At 40.9% G+C, this 19,044-nt stretch overlaps 1 protein-coding gene across 4 annotated transcripts in view; it reads left to right on the forward strand.

Annotated features, from left to right (window-relative positions):
* LOC100864647 (uncharacterized) overlaps nucleotides 1-19,044 on the forward strand; it is a 64,655-nt gene that overhangs the window by 18,309 nt on the left and 27,302 nt on the right. For 3 of the 4 annotated variants that reach the window (XM_086917790.1, XM_086917792.1, XM_086917793.1), the window contains exon 2: nucleotides 4,246-4,296. The gene's annotated coding sequence lies outside the window, so the exon portion shown is untranslated. Of the gene's footprint in view, nucleotides 1-4,245; nucleotides 4,297-5,131; nucleotides 5,293-19,044 lie in introns of those variants that run through there. The other variant, XM_086917791.1, reaches the window with a different exon arrangement.

A 19,044-nucleotide genomic window follows, 5' to 3' on the forward strand; every position in this document is an offset into this window, starting at 1 on the left:
GAACAATAATTGAAAACTTCCCTTCCAAAAGGGAAAGGATCCGCGGGACAAAGAATGAAGCAAAACACCCACTTCTCATCCCTCTCCATCATCCCTTTTCTACATAATTCATACAGACGTAATCGAAGGATTTCGCGAGAGAGAAAAAACTCTGACTCTACTCAATCGTTTCCTCGTTTCAAATTCTCCCAAAACGGTCTTAACCTTTGACATCGCCCCTCTCCTCTCGAGTGACAACGCGAGCAGAGTAATCCATAAATAAACCGATCGTCTCGGGGATAACTCGTGGTGGCACGTGATAGGTCGGTTCGATCCTTAGCCAGGTCTAAATTTACGCCGCGTCGCGTGCCGATCGCGTCGCGCGATGCGATCTCCATTAAAGCGTCTCTTTCGAACGCTGTTTTCCACCGTTGTTTCTCTCAAACCCTTTCTCTACTCCGCGTGTCGTACGATCGATCGAAGTTACTGCACATCTACCAGTATCTTTCTCCGGAAGCGTAGCATCGATATTTCGTTTTTATCATCAATTTTTTCCCTTTTTTTCAAGGAACACCGTCAAAACAACTCGGGTTTGCAATAAGCAATCTTTCTCGAGCACTGTGCACACGCGGCGGAGAAGTGGCCCGTAGCGAAAGGGTTAACAATGCTGTCGCCTCCTCCTCCTCCTTCCTCCTTCCCCCTGGAGAAGCAGGAGTACCCGCGAGAGAGTAAATCTAAATTTAGAGATGCGTGCGTCTTTCCCCTCCTTCTCGAGACAAGATTCCATGGGGAGGAGGGGGAGGGTTTGGACAGGAAGGGAGCTTAGCGCGGCGATGCACTTCCGCTCGAAATAACCTTCCGGACGTGAATCCACAACGAACGAGATTAACGAGCGAGGTTGGCCGGCTGCGATAACTTTGTATTAGCTTGCTGCTCCAGGGGAAATCGCGTGATCGACGGCCTCTGCTCCTCTCCACAAGTGTATCTCCCAAGCTTCTCTCCTCTAGCGCGCGCGCTCGGATTACCACACGTGGATCCCCCTCCCCCGCCCTTGTTTCCCCGATTTCGAGGTTTGTTTAACGCTTAAGCGGATTGTACAGGCGGATTGTTGTTGTTGTTGTTGTTGTTGTTGTTGTTGTTGGGAGGTTGAATATTAATTGTCGTTGGTCGAGCGTTTGTCGATAATCTTTCCATTCGAAATTCTTTTGCAAAAGGGGGAAAGAGAAGGGGGAGGAGATAATTTGATAATTTGACGCGGGGAAATTTGATAGAGATTTGGATAGAGCGAGAGCTTTGATAGAATTGAATGTAGAAGGGAAGTGAAGGGAGAGAGAAATGGAAGAGGATTGAAATTCTTCAGAATGTCAGTTAATGTCAGTTAACGAGACTTTAAAGTATTGAGGAAGAGAGTTTGAATTATATTTCAAGTGATTCGAATTTTTCGTAAAATTGAATCGTTATGGTTATCTTGATTTATGACTGTTCACGTGAAAAATTATGATGAAAATTTGCAAAATTTGATCTTCAATTATTATAGATTAATGCAAATTTAAATTAATAATCGTTTAATACAGTCTTTACCAACTTGTGGGATATCGAATGATTATTAATTTAAATAATTATTAATTATTTATTAATTGTTCATTATTATTCCCAAACAATTATTAATTTAATCGCGTAGTGGTTAACGATAATCCGGCCGTGGATTAAACGAAGGAGATGAAATTGAATGTTCAATTGAATCAAATTTGAAGATATTTGAATTAGATGAAACGAATTTCGAACATGTTAAAAGAGCTCGAAAAAGAAATTATTTCTAATCAAATAACGTTGTCCAATTAATACACTATCCAATAGTAGGTTTCAGAGGAAAAGAAGGTTACTCGCATTAAAGAATATCTTGATTGTCCATAGAAAGACAGTCCTCGTGCCTTATTGCCAGATGCCAGACCAATTGAGGCCAGGTCAGAGCAATGCATTAGCGACTTACCTTCGAAAGAATCGTATTATTATCTACATCGCTCTAATAACGAGCGTGGCAATTTAAACGATCTAAATTTAAAAAAAAAAAGAATCCAAGATCCAAAGATTAGAAACGCCAAACTTTAGAAACTTTAGAAATCGAATTGTTTTTCACAATCGATAGCATACCTGACTCGAATCAGGCCATTCATATCGAGACGTCGAATGAATTCCTCCCCGTCACCCTGTAAATTTGCAGGAGAACGACATTTACAGCCCGTAGATCTCGGCCAGTCCGTGAAAGACATTGATTTTCGTGGAACGAAGGGCAAGAACTGTTCGCAGAACTGTGGTGGATTCGAGTTTCGGTCGAGAAAGGTCGATCAATCTACGGAGTACCGTGGACGTGTACTCCGATTCGATTTCACCAGATCGTACGTCACCACCCGTCCACACCAGTTAGTGCTCCCTTCTTCTCAGGGTTCAAATGTCAGCCGACTCAAAGGTCACGTCGATCGACCGACATTCACCGAGCGCGGCCATTGTCTCTTCGATAATCACAGTTTCAGATTCCACGAAAGCATCGCGTAAGCAGAAATTTTCAACTTTGGAAAATTCCTTTTCACGATTTCGCGACCCGTCAATTCGATTGACAAAGCTTCGATATAAACTCTTTCTTCCAGTGAAGCTCTTTTCCATGAATTTTTAACATTGTAAAAATCGTTTCCTTCGATTTCTGAAATGTTGCATAAGTCAACATTCGCTCAACAGCTAATTGTTTCTTCGCTGATCAAAGTTCTCGATGAAGAAGCCTTGCAAGCAAAGAGACACACTTGTTCTCGCGAGTTTTCGTCGAAAATTCAATTAACCGCCTCTTTGAACGTTCCTCACTTTCGAAATTGCAAACGTAAATAAGCAAGAAAATTATTTTATCTCGACAAAATCGATAATTTTTCTGCCATTTTCTCGCGTCCAATCAAACCTCTCCACTCGACGGAAGAATATTTACAAATATTCCACGAATGGAATTTTCATATCGTCATAAACACAACTTATTCTCGAACTAACTCTGTAAAGTTATCCAAGAGCTGAGGATCGCTTAGAACGGTTTAATTGAAGAAGCCCACGGAATCCCAACACAGTAATTCCCGAGCAATTCTTCGTCCCTTCACGCACAAAGTTTAATTGCGACCGTAGCGACCTCATCGACACGCGATAGACAATAGACGGAGAGCTTCGTCCAACTTCCTTAACGCGCAAACTTTCACGTGAAATCCTCTGCAACTTCTCGCATTTTCGGGCGAAGATAACGCTCTCGTTCGTTCGTTGCAAGCGCTTAACGAAGTTTACGCGAAGAAATCTTGAATACCGTGCGGTATTTCTTGACACCAGAGAATGCCATGGAGCCGGGCGAAAGTTACGTTTTGAATTTCTCATGAATTCGTAGACGGAGCAACATTTGTTTCGTCACTCCACGACGAGATACTCAACGAGATTTTCAATATTGTTTCGTAACTCGAGAAAGCATTCACACTTTTCTTCTTACACGAACGAACACGAAATTTATAAAAAAGAACGTGAACTTAATCTTCTTCTACATTAAACAAGAGATATATTACATATAAGTTGAGAAACACTGGTAGCAAGATGTCACGCGACTTTATCCACGTATTTATCTTGAGAGCAAAAAAGAGAGAGAGAGGAATTATTGGACGAGGTGTCAATTATTTTGGGGCGAAAAGAAAAAAGTTTGAAAGCAAGTTCGGTAAAAGTGATTTATCGATACGTGAAGTAGATATCCAATAGGATCTCTATATTCACAGTGCAGGGTCGTTACGAAGTTGACCGATGCATCACCAGGAATGGTCGGGAAACAGTAGTTGGGAGGACACATTTTTCTCGCGACCTATTATTCACGATCCCGTGAAAACTGCTTTCAGAGTTTCAGGATTCGATCGCTTCTCAAACGTAATATCGTTCGATTGCGAACTCAGCGAGCGAAGCTCGTCCTCGGCTCGTCCGTGTTCCCTGAAAAGATAAGAAATGTCGAAACGTTGGCCGGCCGAATCTTGCTTGCGTGGCAAGGTTGCACGGCAAACAATATTTACGCCAAGTCTTAGACCTCTCGGTAGAACTGTCTCGTAAATTGTGCTGCGAATATATTGGTCTTGGAAGCAGTAGCGTTGAGCGCAACTTCGAGAATGTGGAACACATTTCGCTTGATCTTGCACTTGCTCTTGAACTGGAAATACTGGCTCGAGCTGTTCCGTTGAAATTTTAATATCGGAAAATTTTCATTTTCAGATCGTTGACCAATTGAGGCCGAGATCCGCGATTCTTCGAGTTGAAGAATAGGTAAGATTGTTACTCGATGTAAATTTTAATCAACATTGAAATCATGATAATAATTAGATACATACGCTTAATACAATTTTTTGCACCGTTACTTTCCTAATTTATTATTAACCATACGTAGTATATCACCAGCATCGAAAGCGTCTGCTTAGTAATCGAATGGAAATGTAATCAATTTGATTTACTTACCGACTCCTCGTGTTAATTCTACGCGACACGATTTCTCGCTAACTCACGACATGTAAATGTATAAACTTCTTTCGATCAGAAAGAAAGTATCAACGGTGAAAGAATTTCGCCACTCACGATTCAAAAACGTTGGAAGAAACGCGTCAATAAACGATCGTACGATGTAACTTGGAACGAATAGAAACTAGAAAGTGTTAAAAACGGGATGGGGGAGAAGAGGACGACGAGTTTTGTCGCGTGAAAGGATCACGAAAAATTGGCGAGAACGTTCTCTCATTCGTTCCATGATTCTGCACTCGATACACGCGTTAGCAAACGTGCGAATAGAAAATTGGTGTGCATCTTTGAATTAGCATTGAAACGCGTGGGGTGGAAAGCGGAGAAGGAAAAAAAGAAAAAAATGTTACGTGGGGCGGAAACGCGAAAAAGGAAATACGCGTGGTAGAGCGTAAGAAAATGGAGGAGGAGCGGCGCGATATCGCGCGATGAACCCGTCCTGAATTAAGCGTTTTCACCGTGATATTAAACGTGGTTAGTCGTTCAATTCTGCTGCAAGGTGGAAGGGGTCCTCTCCTAGCCGAGACCTGATTGCACAGTTCGTGGTGGTTGTTGCGTTGCTCGGTTCAGTTTGCGTTCAATGCGTGCTTGTTAACGGATCGTGGGATTAGGAGAGGATTCTGTGTGTATTGTTGTTTGACGGTGTTTCGACGAGGTGGAATCGGCAAATGGATACCGAGAGAAGGAATTATTTTTCACCGAGACTCTCGATGATTTGAATATTGTGTATGTCTATATATATATATATAGGTAGGATTATTTGTTAATTATTTTGCCGCGTGTTGTCGTTTACGATAAAATAGTATCGATAAAATGGGTGCTGGAACGAAGGAGAGAAATATTTTTTCTGATCGACAGTATCGAATTTCGATTTGATTCGTGCGATCGTGTTTAATTGTATAGGTTTGTGTAATTGTTGATTATTTTGTTGCGGTTTAATTTTCGAAACACGAGCAAAAAAATAAAATAAAATCGCGAAATTAAATTTTTACAACGGAGCACTATTGAGTTCGCGGTATAAATTCGAATAGTGGCGAATTTGAAGATGTAGAGAATAGGAAATAACGAATTTCCAATAATTAAATTGTCTATCCAACACGTTCGACCATCATGGATCACCAATTTTATTTTATCTTTATATTTAACTCACTAATATTCACTAAATATCTCAATTTAGTAGATTTTTCTTTTTTCGAATTGGATCACTATTATATATACGTATCGTTATGATAGTGGCTAATAGTTACGTGGCGCTAGTATCGCGTCATTTGTCGCCATAATATTAATAATACAGCGCTTCATCCTTGTTCGAAATTGGACCACGACCAATATAAACCATTTCCAATCTAGTGATGAAGCCATGCATAAAACTCATTTTCTCATCGGCACCGTTTCTCAAGGAAAAGCAAAATTGATTCCGCGAGATATTCCTACTAACTAACCTCAAGTGGAGTAACGAGTTTGAAGTCGTACAAACATCGCGCACATCCGATCGTTCGAAATCAGTTGAGGAGAGAGAGAGAGAGAGAGAGAGAGAGAGAGAAGATTCATTCCCGTGGGGAGCACGGTGAAAGCAGTTTTTTTTCCCACCGGCCTCCGTGATAAGCGCGATGATTCCCTGCCTAAAGATAAGGAATCGGCACGCGAGCGAATAATCCGTTTCGCGGGCGGATACGCGATTGGTCGGCCGCCATTGCCAATGCCGAGCGCGCTACAACGTAAAACAGACCTTGCCACTATCACAAAAGACCGAGACTTTCACTTATTACGAACGAGTTCACGCTGCTTTGCCCGCTTTTTTCCCCTCCCTCTCTTTCTTCTCTTAAGGTAATTAAGGAGTGAGAGGCACGAATTATCGTCGGTGATTAGCGTCCAGCGTGCTCGCTCTCTCTCTCTCTCTCTCTCTCTCCGCCAACTTAATGACAACATTGACGACGGGACCTAGTTTTGGCGCGAATTACAGAAACAGATTTTGCGAAACTTTACGGGCATTTTCTTCTCTTTCGCGTTTAAATTCTATCATTATGGCTCTTGCGAGAATTTTGATAGATCCAAGTTCTCACTTACTGCGAGAATTTCGGCGTAATCGAAAAATCAGGTATTTAGACGTATCGGACGATTCTTTTTTCTTTTCGTTTTAATCTATTTCCTCTTTCTTTGACCACCGCTAATCGTGACATCTATGAGTAATTAGATGAATCATTCCATGGTCACGTAATCGCCATTTCTCGTATCGTTTCTTTTTTTTATTGTTTTGACAGACGAACCGTTAAAACGCATTATACACGCATTTAGAAAAAAATCATTGTTATTTTTGTCTCCATTATAATCCAAATAGTTACGCGTAATTCAAATCTTCAAGGATTAATTTAAATCTCTTATACACCGTATAATTTCATATACCATATTAATCTACTTTCAAACTTTAGGCTCATTTTTTCTCAACTCCTCTACCTTTTTTTCGTTGAATTTTTCATCGACTACTCTAATTATCTCTAATTAATCCCAATTAACATTTATCCCCAAAATTTCGTAATTTCCTCCATTGTCAAATATTTCTATTTCTATTTCCAAGTCGCTGTAGTAACGATGTTCTTTTCCCTCCAATCTTCTTCCAACGATCCACAATCCTCTCCCATCGAAAAATTATTGTTGCACGATCCCAATTAATTAATCCCGGTTAACGCTGAAGAAACGATCGCCCGTTCGAGGATACACAGGTTTCCAAGGAAAGTTCGACGAAACGGAAGTTAGGAGAGCGTGGAGTGTTCGGCACAGATTCCCCTAGCCAGCCGTCCGGCAAACGGTACTCGGCTTCGTGTTCGTTAACTTCTATTGGCGAATCTAGCGGCGAGCCGAGCCGGTCGTGGCATTAATATTTATTCCGTTGCAACAATCCAACAGCCAGAATTCCACGATCGCGGTTAAGTAGGAGCGGATCGCTTTAATTTCCAGCATTGTTCCTACACCGAGGCGCAGCGGTGGCCGCGATACGCGGGTTTATAGAGTTGTAAAGCGGAGGGATTTATTAACGAGTAACAACCTGTTACGTCCACTTCCACCTCTGTTCCATTCTGGATCGTTCAACCTCGACCGTCGAGGATTGAAATTGCTTCTTCTGCCTTCGTTTCTTGTCCCAGCTCGGACGACAACAGACACGCGATTACTGTTCGTAGTCGTTCGTAGTCTTTTGTCCCCAGGCGTGAAATTTTGGTCCACGGATATCGTATTCCGCGACAAATAATTCCTTTCATTCCTCCTCTTTATACAAATCGACTTTGTTTCCAATTATTTTCAATTTCGTTATTATTCTTGCCGCATAATTTCAATTTTAATTAGATCAAAATAAAATTGATAAAATGAAAAAGAGAAAAAGCAACAGCGAAGGAATTATTTAATACACATTTTCTGTGAAATTCGAATTTTTTATTATTTTACTTATCCTCCTCTTTTTCCCTTTATGCCGGATAAAAAATTACATTTATATCTATTTTAAATCTATTTATTTTTAAAACGCTCGACACATTTGTGCCGATTATTATATTTCCATTCAAGGGAAACTAGGGGAAATAATACGCCAATTTGTATCGTAATTAAAATCGGTATCGTAATTAGAATCGGTATATCGATTTCGATCTCGCAAATGCAATGCAATTCAATGCAAAGCGATAAAAACCTATGTGCCTCATTAGCCGTAAAATTCAGATCCCCATATTGAAACTGGCCAACGAGTATCGGATGAACGGAGGAGCGCGAGTCGATGGAAGACGTATCACGTTCCAACCCGGTCGACGGGATGGATATATTCCGGTCTTTGCTCGCGCTAAAATCCCGTGACGACGATCTGAAAAGTGTTCTCCGGACGGACACTGGCGCGCTTTCAGCCCAGAGGCGTTTTATCGAAACGAATGGAGCGTTTCGCGTGGTTTATGCACGTTCCTTCCGAAGTTATGCGTTTCTTCGGCAACCGATGGTAAAACGTGCTGGCACGTAGCGGAACTTTGCCCCGTATGCCATCCTCGAACACAACCAATCCTCGACTCGAGTATTTACGGCTCGCGCCCGTCTCCTATATAGACCGATCCCCGCGAAACTTCTACGAAATTAAAGGAAAACCTCTCATGGAAATTGATAGAAGCACTTAGCAAACGTTTTCTAGGATGTTTTGTCTCTATCGAGGTGATAGATGGTGTTTGATGCGCTTAAGAATGTGTAGCATCGTCACGTGACTCGAGAGCCCGAACTTCGGTACGGATCGGAAAATTTCGGGCGAGATCGGGTCGAGTCTCTCGATGCTTTTGTCCCATATACAGGGTCCCAATAGCGTCTCGTATTTATTCGAGATCACGTTCGATTTCGCCCGAATTTTTCTCGATTCGTTCCGAACACGTAATCCCGGTATTCTATACGCGTTTCTAAATGTTTCTCTTTCGAGGCAAGTATGCGGGGGTAGCTCGAGGAATGCGGGGAATGATTAATAAATAGGATTTGTGGCGGGAGAATGGAGCAAGTATTATTGTGAAAGAAGTTAAGAGTTTCTCCGATTCCCACGACCGCACCTTCCACCAGGTCAATTTTCACGCGTTTTACTGTCTTGGTAGTTGGTTCTACACCTTTTTGCAAGACTCTCATTCGTGTTAGAAATACACGCGTGTAGAATCGGTTTGAATTACGAATTAGAAGCTACGTCTTAAGTGGTCTTCCTTTTCAGAGAATTGCTTAATGCAAATCATTGGTATTTACCGATAACTATTACTTCTTCGTCCGTATTTTGAATCTTGACTCGTTGGTACTTGACCTAGTTTCGTCGAAAACGAGTTCACGATCACTTGAATCCTTTCAGACGTACGCTCGCACATCCCTACTCCATTATTCGCGTGAAACAATATTCTATAGAGTGGGAAAAATTCTAAGAACGATTTCTCATTAACTTAAGTCGCGATTCCAAACGATCCACCTTGCACTTAATCTATTTACTTTAATTTACACTGACAATCCGCATGCATTATCCGCATCTTTGGATACCAAATTTGTAAATAGTCCATGTATAATCATTTGATTTCAAAAATATTCATTTTCGTTTCCGAATCGTCCAGTAAATATTGGCCAATATTTTGGATTGCGCAAGGCTAGATGAACGCACGATCTTAGCTGTTTCTAATCCGTGTATCATGATCCTGACATTGTTTAATCATTGACGTACAATATGTGTGTACGCTATTATCTGCAGACAACGTTTGTTAGTGTAGATGGATCTTAAGGCTTGATATAGACGCACAACATAATCTCTACATAATCCATTTGACATTATTCAAATGACATTGCTGATTATTGTCGGACACAGCATTTGCACACTGTTTGCTGACAATATCGATGTAGATGCGTGTCTTTAACCAAGGGAAAGGATGTTTGGGATAAGAATATAAATCGTTTGGTTGGATTCGTTTGATTTTCGAGGCGCGGAGAGGCGGGGAAGTGCGGAAGCCTCTGAATGCGAAGAGGAAACGCTGCCATCGACCTGGTTGACCGTGTGTATGCGAATGGACGAGAACCAGCGGAGGCATTGACCTCTTTGGCGACTCGCACACGCCAGTGACATGGCACGCGTGCGAATTGCACGCTCCGCAGACCGATCCGCCATTCGATCGAAAACTTTCTTTTTCTTCCTTTCCATCCGATCGAATTTTATATAACAAATCGTTAAATTTATTATTAACTCCAATTAAATCCAATTGTCAAAACTGAATGGAAAAAGATTAAAATCCGCACGAGGGAAAAATTCCGCGGAGGGAAAAAATTAAATAAATTCTTCAAAAAGTAATATTTTCGGATGCCTATTTTATTCTTCTCTCTCTCTCTCTCTCTCTCTCTCTCTCTCTCTCGTTCCGTGTCACGACCGATCGAAAGCTGTTCCGCGACATCTGAATCGCCTTGAGAGTTCGAGCGGGAAAGGTTGCGCGTTTGTTAACGTTGGTCAGGGATACCGTACGTAACCTTTCGGATCGATTTCTTCACGTACGCAACATTCTAAAACTCTATTACTCACCAATTATCCCGATCCGCCGTATCCCATTAACCGAACTCCAAAGTTTCCAGCTTGGTTAATCCACAAGTTTTCGCCCCATATCGCCAAGTTTCCAGTTATTAAACCGGCGATTACCAGACACTTTCACTCGTCCCGAATACCTTCCCACGTTCCACGACCTCGTCGGCCCGCGCTTCGAGCCTCGCCGAAGATAATCCATCGGAATAATCCACGGAAATAACGGAAGAGGAGAAATTTTTCTCTCCAACGAATCTTCCTCCCCGAGAGGATCGATCCGTCCGTCGATCGATCGCCCCTCCCCCTCCTCCTCCTAACAATAATAACAATCGCAGAGAATCACGTCGTGTTCGCGTTAAACAGGGGATCGACGAAGCAGGAAGGATGAGATTCTCCTTCCACTTAATTAACGCGGCTGGACGGAAACAGAGGGGGAGGGGGAAGGAAAAGTTGGATATTTCGCGGATATCGGAATTAGTTAGGCGGGTGTATAGTTACGCGGAATCGAGAACGGCCTCATTAGAGGGGCCGTTTTTCTTCTCTTAGGCGGGTAATTAAACGCGCGAAGGAAAGGAAAAACTCCATGGAACCCGCCGTGGGTGCATCGGTCGCGAAGTAGGGCTTCGCATTAATTGTATCGCGCCTCGTTAGGTCGTCCCAGAACGGGTCGAGGTGTTTCAGCCTAGGGAAACGCCGTGAGCCTTCGGTAGCCCGGAGGAACGAGGAGAGCAGGGAGGGAGAGAGAGAGAGAGAAAAAGAAGAAAAGGAGGAAACCGGGTCCGGAGACCTTGTGCTCATTGCCACGCCGGATCGACTACGGAACACGGGCATCACGTGCTGGTACAGCACTCGAGAGAGAGTTTCGACGATCCTAGAAACCCTGACACCAGGCCGGTCAGGCCTAGTTTTTTTTTTTTTTTTTTTTCACGGATCGGGCTGCTCCGCCTTTCTTTCTTTCGATCCTTCCGTGAAAGAAGAGTCGCTTAGGTAAAACACGTGGGAGGGATCTAGAAGACCTCTATTACCAAATGATTCTCTCTGGTCTAATTGTCTATTGTTTCTATTGAAATCGACTTTTTGATACGAGAGGTACAAATTGTTACGTTGAGTTATTGTCAGGAGAGTTGTAAAAACGGAATTAGAACGTAATTGCGAACGTAATCGGACTGGTCTGACGACTAGAAAAATGTCGATCGATTATTATCAATTTTTTTCTTCTTATCTTACAAGTTCCCATTCAAACGATGGAATAAAGAAATAAATTGAAAAGAACTCGCATTCAATATTGATATTATCGATCATGCGCGTTCTTGGGCTCGGGACGGAAATATTATGATGAAATCGTCTTTACGAATATTTTTAACAATATTATCGATCTCTTTACCTTTTGTTGAGAATCTATCGAGCATCCTACGTGGATACGCTTCGTACGTAGGCATTGCAAAATTAATTAGCAATAATTCCCTCTTCTCTCGCAATGAACGAATGTCTCCGAGAAATACCGAGGACCGAGTACGTTTGAAAAATCTCTTACAGAGAATCGCGTTACGTACGTCACACGGTGTAAAAAATTAGAAATCTTCTCCAAAGAGGGGCCAGAGATATCCAATAAATCCTAAAACAGTTCTTTTTCAAGTGTCTCTTTCTTTCTCTCCATGATTCATCGGCGACTGAAAACCGCCTCTTCAAACATGGCGTACACGTGTCGCGGGAAGATCGGTGTCTACGTGTCGACACGAAAAAGAAAAAGATAGGGAAGGAATATCGGAAAGCGGATCGAGAAATGATTACAGAAGCGGATGACACAGTAACCAGGTCCAGTTTTTTCGCTACTCTCACGAAACCTGGTCGTGGTAATGGCGTGGTGAACCTCTTCTGGAACCGTGCAGTTTCCGGAATGCTCGATCTAGGCGAGTGTTCCGGTTCGCGACGAGATCGAGCAATGTCGTTGCAAGTAGGTTCCAACATTGAATATTAATGGATCAGATTCGAAAAAAAGAGATGTACTATCAATCTTGTACGACTACTATTTGTAGAAGAAAAAAAGTATTTCTAAATAGAATATCGATTTAAATGGATTTTAAAACTCGATCGAGCATCTTCCACTTCTTTATAATTAATTCTTTTCACCTTGATTCTCTTGCCGATTCTTTTCTGTTTTGCGAAATACAATGTTTTTAGACTTAGTTTTTAGTTGTAAATCAAATATTATTTTTAAACAATGGAAAAATCCAAGTTTGGAGCATTTGTGAAATTTACTCTTTCATAATTATTATTTATAAACGTTTATAAGCAGATTTCCGAAACTTGTTCAAGTGATTCCGATACTTGAATAATTAGATATTAACAATTCCTTTAAAACGATTCTCTTGCATTGGATCTGATCTGGATTTACGTAGACATTGTAGTAGATATTGATGTAGGAGGCCCATCAGGCCGATAATCGAGAACAAGAAGGCTGATGGAACGTTTTGAGGCAATTAGAAATCGATCGATGCCTCCACGAAAGCGGATTTTTCGGAATTTTTATGCCTTCAGCGCATCGGCGCGCTTTCTTTCTTTCGGCCAACAACGAACGAAATTTCGCGAAATTTCTTAGGAAATAATAGAGAAATCGCGGTGAACTGGCTTTTCGTTAAGTCGAGTTTCTTCGACTTCGCGTGTGTTGCGCCGCGTGTTAATGACGGTGAAATTTCTGAACCGTTTGAAAAATTCAACGGATCCCCTTAGTCATAGTTTAATCGCGTTGCTCATGAATTATTAAGAACTCTGTTTACGAATCAACGTAGCGAGAATGTGGGTGGGTGGTCGTGGTTTGGATTTTTTCTCTTCTTTTTTTTTTTTTTTTCTGTTCATTAAGCGAAACGTAAACGTATCGTTGATTTGTAATAATAAAGAGAAAATCGCGATTGTTTTCGTAATTTATTTCAGAAATTAGTCTAGTCTTTTCTTCAGCTTTCCATGTAGATTCGAATCTAACTCCGTTCGTGTTCGTAACGAAACAGAGATAACACGTATTTAACATCAAGAAACCATCAAATCAAATTGATTAGTTTCAAATTTTTCTTAACTTATTATTCTTAAGTTAGCAATTCTAGCGTTGATTATTTATCCGAATCTCTATGGATTTTAAAAAATTATTAATTATTATTATTTATCGCACAAAGATCGCAATTACTTGCGGTCTTATCGTAAAAAAGAAAAATTTAGGAAACATTTTAACGAAGATAAAAAAAGAAGTAAAAAAAGAAAATTAAGAATTGATAAATTATATACCAACATCGTGCAGAAATGGTTCGAAACTTCCCCTCGAAACCCACTCTCGCGACTCTTCCATCGTCACAATGCTCGCGAGATCTATCGCGGTCATCGATCTCTTCCTGTCCTTTCTCATTGTATGCGTCTATGTGTGTGGAAAACTTTGACGTCACTCACGTCGGTTGCCTTGGTATCAAAGGCTTCGTGGCAACCGGCTAAATACCACCGAGAGAGAATTATTCCATCCTCCCCCTCTACGCTGTTTATCAAAATGGATATCCCCCGATTTCTCTTACTCAACGATTCCTTCGAATCATCCTCGTTCGATTCGAGGCGATTCCATACCTTTGAAAAAAAAAAAAAAAGAAACGAGAAGACGGGATAAATAATAATAATAATAATAAAAGAGAAACGAAAATAAGTTTCGCTTGTCATCGTGTACAGCCGGTATGGGCGAGTCTCCACGAGATAATGCGAGAAGAGTGAAGAACGGTATGACCAATCGCCAGATAAATGGGAATACGTGTATCTCGCGTGTTTTGTTTGGAGAAACAGTACATTCGCTATCGAGTCACGCGGGGCCGACGTTTGTACTAGATAAAACGGCCGGACGAAGTCGAATGAACGATAATTAATTCCGTGCGATCGATCGACTTTTCCTCGTTTCACATCGTGCTTTCTTTATGGCTATGTCTCTGTATGACGGATACGAATATTCGAGAAAGAAAACGTATTGATCTCTTTCGTCTGGAGAAAAATGTGTTGCTTTTTAATATATTGATTTTTTTTTTTTTTTGTTGTAAAAACTATTATTTCGTCAACTTACACGATCTTACTCCATCTCTGATAGCTCCTGAGAATTATATTCGTGTTAAAATAGACTTGTAGAACTGTATTATATATTTAAATATTTCTCATCAAGTCGTTTTCTTAACGACCCAAAGAGTCATGGCTTATATATACATCAGTAATATTAGAAATTGGTTCTTGATAAAATTATTTTATTGGATTATTTATCGAAGGAAGAAATCGTTCGTGACAGTCGTAAATCGATAAAAAGAAAAATCAGTAATTTTTTTTATAAACGGAATTGAAAACGGACGAAGGAAGTTTATCCTGTTTTAAATGAGCGCCGAGCTCCAACCAATCGCTTTATTAAACGTTGACTCCGTATCTCGGATAAATTGCGAACTTGCAGGCAAGTCGGAGGAAGAAACGAAAATCAGAGCGGTAAAGTTTCGTAAAAGTAAGGAAAGCGAAATCTCTCCGCTCGGTTTATCCCGATTCGGCCATTTTGGAGAACGCGCGGTTGAAATAATTTACGAGTTATTTGAAATCCTCGCGTTAGAAGATTCAAGCTAGCTGTATATATTCCAACCATTCTGGTAAAGCCGCGTCCGCTCTAAATTATACCAAACTAAAGTTTCTCTAGACTCTGAACTTTGAGAAATAAGGAACGGGTAATTTGTTGCCAGCAATTCGTGACTGACAATGAATCGTATAACACCATCATCTCGCTGCTATCTTCTTTCAGGAAATCACGAACATTTATCAATATTACGAAGATGAATATATTTTCCTTAAACGGATCTGACAACTATTTATCTGACTTTCTTATATTTCATTTTTACTTTTATCATATATATATATATTTTTTTTTTCAAATAAAACAAAGCCAAATACTCTGTATCCATCGATCGATCGATCGATCGTCGAAAAATTTGAAAGAGCATTGAAATAATAATTCGACGCTCCATCTAAGAAACTTTTCCACCCGGGGCGAGAAAGGAGATAAAAACTCATTGTACACCTCTCTATTGTCTCTCCCAACGCTCTCGACCGCTTTGTTTCGCGTGCCTTCTCATCTTTATTCCTCTTGGACAGATCGCGCTTTCGCGGCAACGTTCACCCGTTAACGAGGCGAACACTCGCGATCCATCCACGTCTGAAAAATTCCACCGTTACCTATGAAGACAACCTTTCCAGGCGTTGATCATTTTTTATCCGCGCGCGGAATGTTTAACGGCCCAAAGCGGCGAATTTCGCCGAGGAGCGATGGCGAGCCGCGCTAAAAGTATACACCCAGGCGCGCGCTCTCCTCTTGCTCTCCTCCCCTTTCAGAGAGAGAGAGATGGCGCGCGCGTGCATAGGAATAAAAGCCTGGATGGAGGCGCGTTTCACATTTTTACGACTCCCGCCGCCACGAGAGTTTCTTTATTTGCAACGGCTCATATTCCTCGAGGTGATTCCACACGCGAAAAGCTCGACGCGTGAAACAACTGCTTTCCAAATGTACCACCGATTCATGCACCACAACTCGATTTTGCTGCAGGAAGATCGAGAAGATTCTCAGATTCTTTCCTTCAAGAAGATTTTTTTTTTTTTCATCCTTGCTTTTTTCCCAAGAAACTGGAACTAATCCAAGCCGGTCAAATTGATCAGTTCCAAAACTCCATTTTTTACTTTTCCAATTGTTGAAAATGTAATTTTTAAATAATATAATAATTGTATTGATAATATTACATTTATTATTATCAATTGTATATATATATATATATTTAAAGAAAAAGAAAAACGAACGAAGGATTAATTATCCTAGAAGATATTGATTAATACGTTTGGAAGTCGCACACGCCTACCGTGAGCGAGGTATATCGTTTAAAACAAAAAAAAAAAAAGAAAGGAGAGGATCAGTTGGAATAGTAATCGAACGAGCACGAAGTGACACACACCTCGAGATTGCCCACACCTGTAATTATTCGACGATTTATAGGCAGAGGTATATTTCAATAATTCATTTCACTTCAAGGATCCTTTTTTCATCCGAGCGTATCTTCTCCAATTGCGCACGCGAATTATTGCCACGTTTCTCGTGGCGTTCCTGTCTTTTCTCAAGAAGAAGAAAAAAAAAACACGCTAATTCGCTTGTTTTCTGGCACCAGTAATGGCGCTCAAGTCGTGGAACGGGACCAGACACGTAAGATCGCGGGGTTACGAGGGAAAGTCCGTGGCACGCATCACTTACGTGTTCGGCTTCGCGCATTCTGACTCTCAAAGTGAAAGAAGTTGGCGTTGGAAACGCGGACGGGCAAACGACGCGCGCGAATAGAAAAATAACCGAATATTTTACAGGGAGACACGCGATTCGAGTTTCGAAAACGCGTCTTTTTTCGATTTTCAGGTTATATTATCTCCAAGACGATTGTTTCTCATCGTGCGCGACGCGAATAGCTTTTTTTTTCGAGAATAGCACTCTCTTTTTTAAAGAGATTCAAACAAGTTTCGACGAAATACGCATGATAACCAGCGAGAATCATAATAGAAAATAAATAACGCGCGTTGAAAGCAAGAAATTTATTAAGTAAATCTTTATGTTGTACGCGTTGGAGATTAATTGAGAAAGCGGGAACCACGTATGAATACAAATTGCCAATGAAAAATAAAAGCGTTTCTAACGTGTTATTTGACTCTCACTGGATGTATCCGGAATAAAGAGAACACAGGACGACGCTTCAACACATTGTGTCCAAGAAAATATCTTTCTTCGCAGAATTTCACGCAAATTTCGCGAATCCAAATTTTAATCAATAACACACCGATGAAATCTTCCAATCCAATCGATTAGCTGGCACAGCAAAGACACAAGTATCGTTCTCCCTAAATATTTGATATAATTTTCCACGAAAAGATACGAAGAGAGAAATCGGCGGGGCAGAGAAATTCTATTCGCGATCACATCGTTCGACCATTTTTCTCGAGGAGCAACACGCTATTCTTCAACCCCGAGAAGAGAAATGTACTTTAAGTTTATTCGAAGAGGGAAGTTCTCATTCTTGAAAAACTTCCTCCCTCGAGTTATCGCATTAATTTCGGGGCAAAGAGTCGAGGAAACGCTCTCTTCCCCGAGTTAACAAGAAGAAAAATTCGTAATAAAGAGGGGGAAGAAATTTCAGAACGATCGCACACGACTTCTTTCTCCCCTCAACTTTTAATGCACACCTCGAATATCTTCCCATCGGCCGCCCCCTTTCAGTTTCAATATCGCGGAACGATAAGTCTCTAACGTGATTGATATATGGAGGAAACTTATCTCGAATCGATAAAGGTATTTCGAAGAGAAGATTTTGACTGTCACTGTACATCGTAATTCGATCAATGAAAAAAGAAGAACAGTTAACTCGTAATCTCATAATTTGGGGAGAGAACGATTTTAAACGTAAGATATTTATTAAAATTTCGAAATAATTGAAATCGTTGATAAGTTAATTAAGTAACTAATTTCAATCATCCAGTAGCGATTGATTCGTCAATTGAAAGTTTAAGCAACAAACAAAAATTCTTCCATTATTGACAGTTGAAAGCCACAGGTTACACAAGCTTCTTATAAAATTTCCAAATTTTATATTCCAAAAGAAACTTGGAAAGTAAACTAGGGAGAGTTCATCACGCGCATCTCAAAGTTCCTCTCAAGTCCCAAAAACACGTTTCACTTTTACTTTTTCCATCTATTATATCGTCCAATCGATCGCGGCACGAAAACAAAACGCGCAATATCGGCTAAATTTCATTGCGAAGCTCGCGACAAGCGAGAGAGAAACTTGAGCAACCTGGAGGCTGGACTTTTTTCTGCAGCCGTTCGATTACGAGGCACGGCCGGTGGAACGGTCACAACCTCGCCACGAAATTATGTAACTCTTCCTGGCCGAGGCGGGGGCAATGGAGCGTAGTCGTATCGCGGATCTAAGCCACGGAACCGTTTTCATTTCGATACCAGCCGGACGGCAAAACGGAGATAAAGAAACCGAATCCTTTTCACGATTTTTCATTCATATAAAAATCGCCGGTTTTCCAACATTTTCCTTTCTTTCCGCTTCTTCTGCGGTGGGCTACTCTTCCTTTTCGTGAAGGTCGACGATCCCCTTCACGCGGGCACCGATTTCGAACAGATTATTCGAAAGAATAAACGGGAGGTGGGCGATGATTGAAATTTAAAAAAAAGAAAAGTTTATAAAAGTTTTCAAGACTGTTCAAACTTATATTGCTCTTAACAATAGTTGGAATAGGAATTTTATTTTCAACAGTAACACCTTTCCAACGCTATCGATATATAATTCCGATTTATACTTTTAACTATTGTTCTAAGTTAAAAAAGAAAAAGAAAAGAAATATCGAAGAAAGCAAACGAAATAAATAACAAATTA

The sequence above is a fragment of the Apis florea genome, unplaced genomic scaffold, assembly GCF_048593485.1.
Source record: "Apis florea isolate Af1SG1 unplaced genomic scaffold, ASM4859348v1 contig_2272_pilon, whole genome shotgun sequence".
Classification (NCBI taxonomy): domain Eukaryota; kingdom Metazoa; phylum Arthropoda; class Insecta; order Hymenoptera; family Apidae; genus Apis; species Apis florea.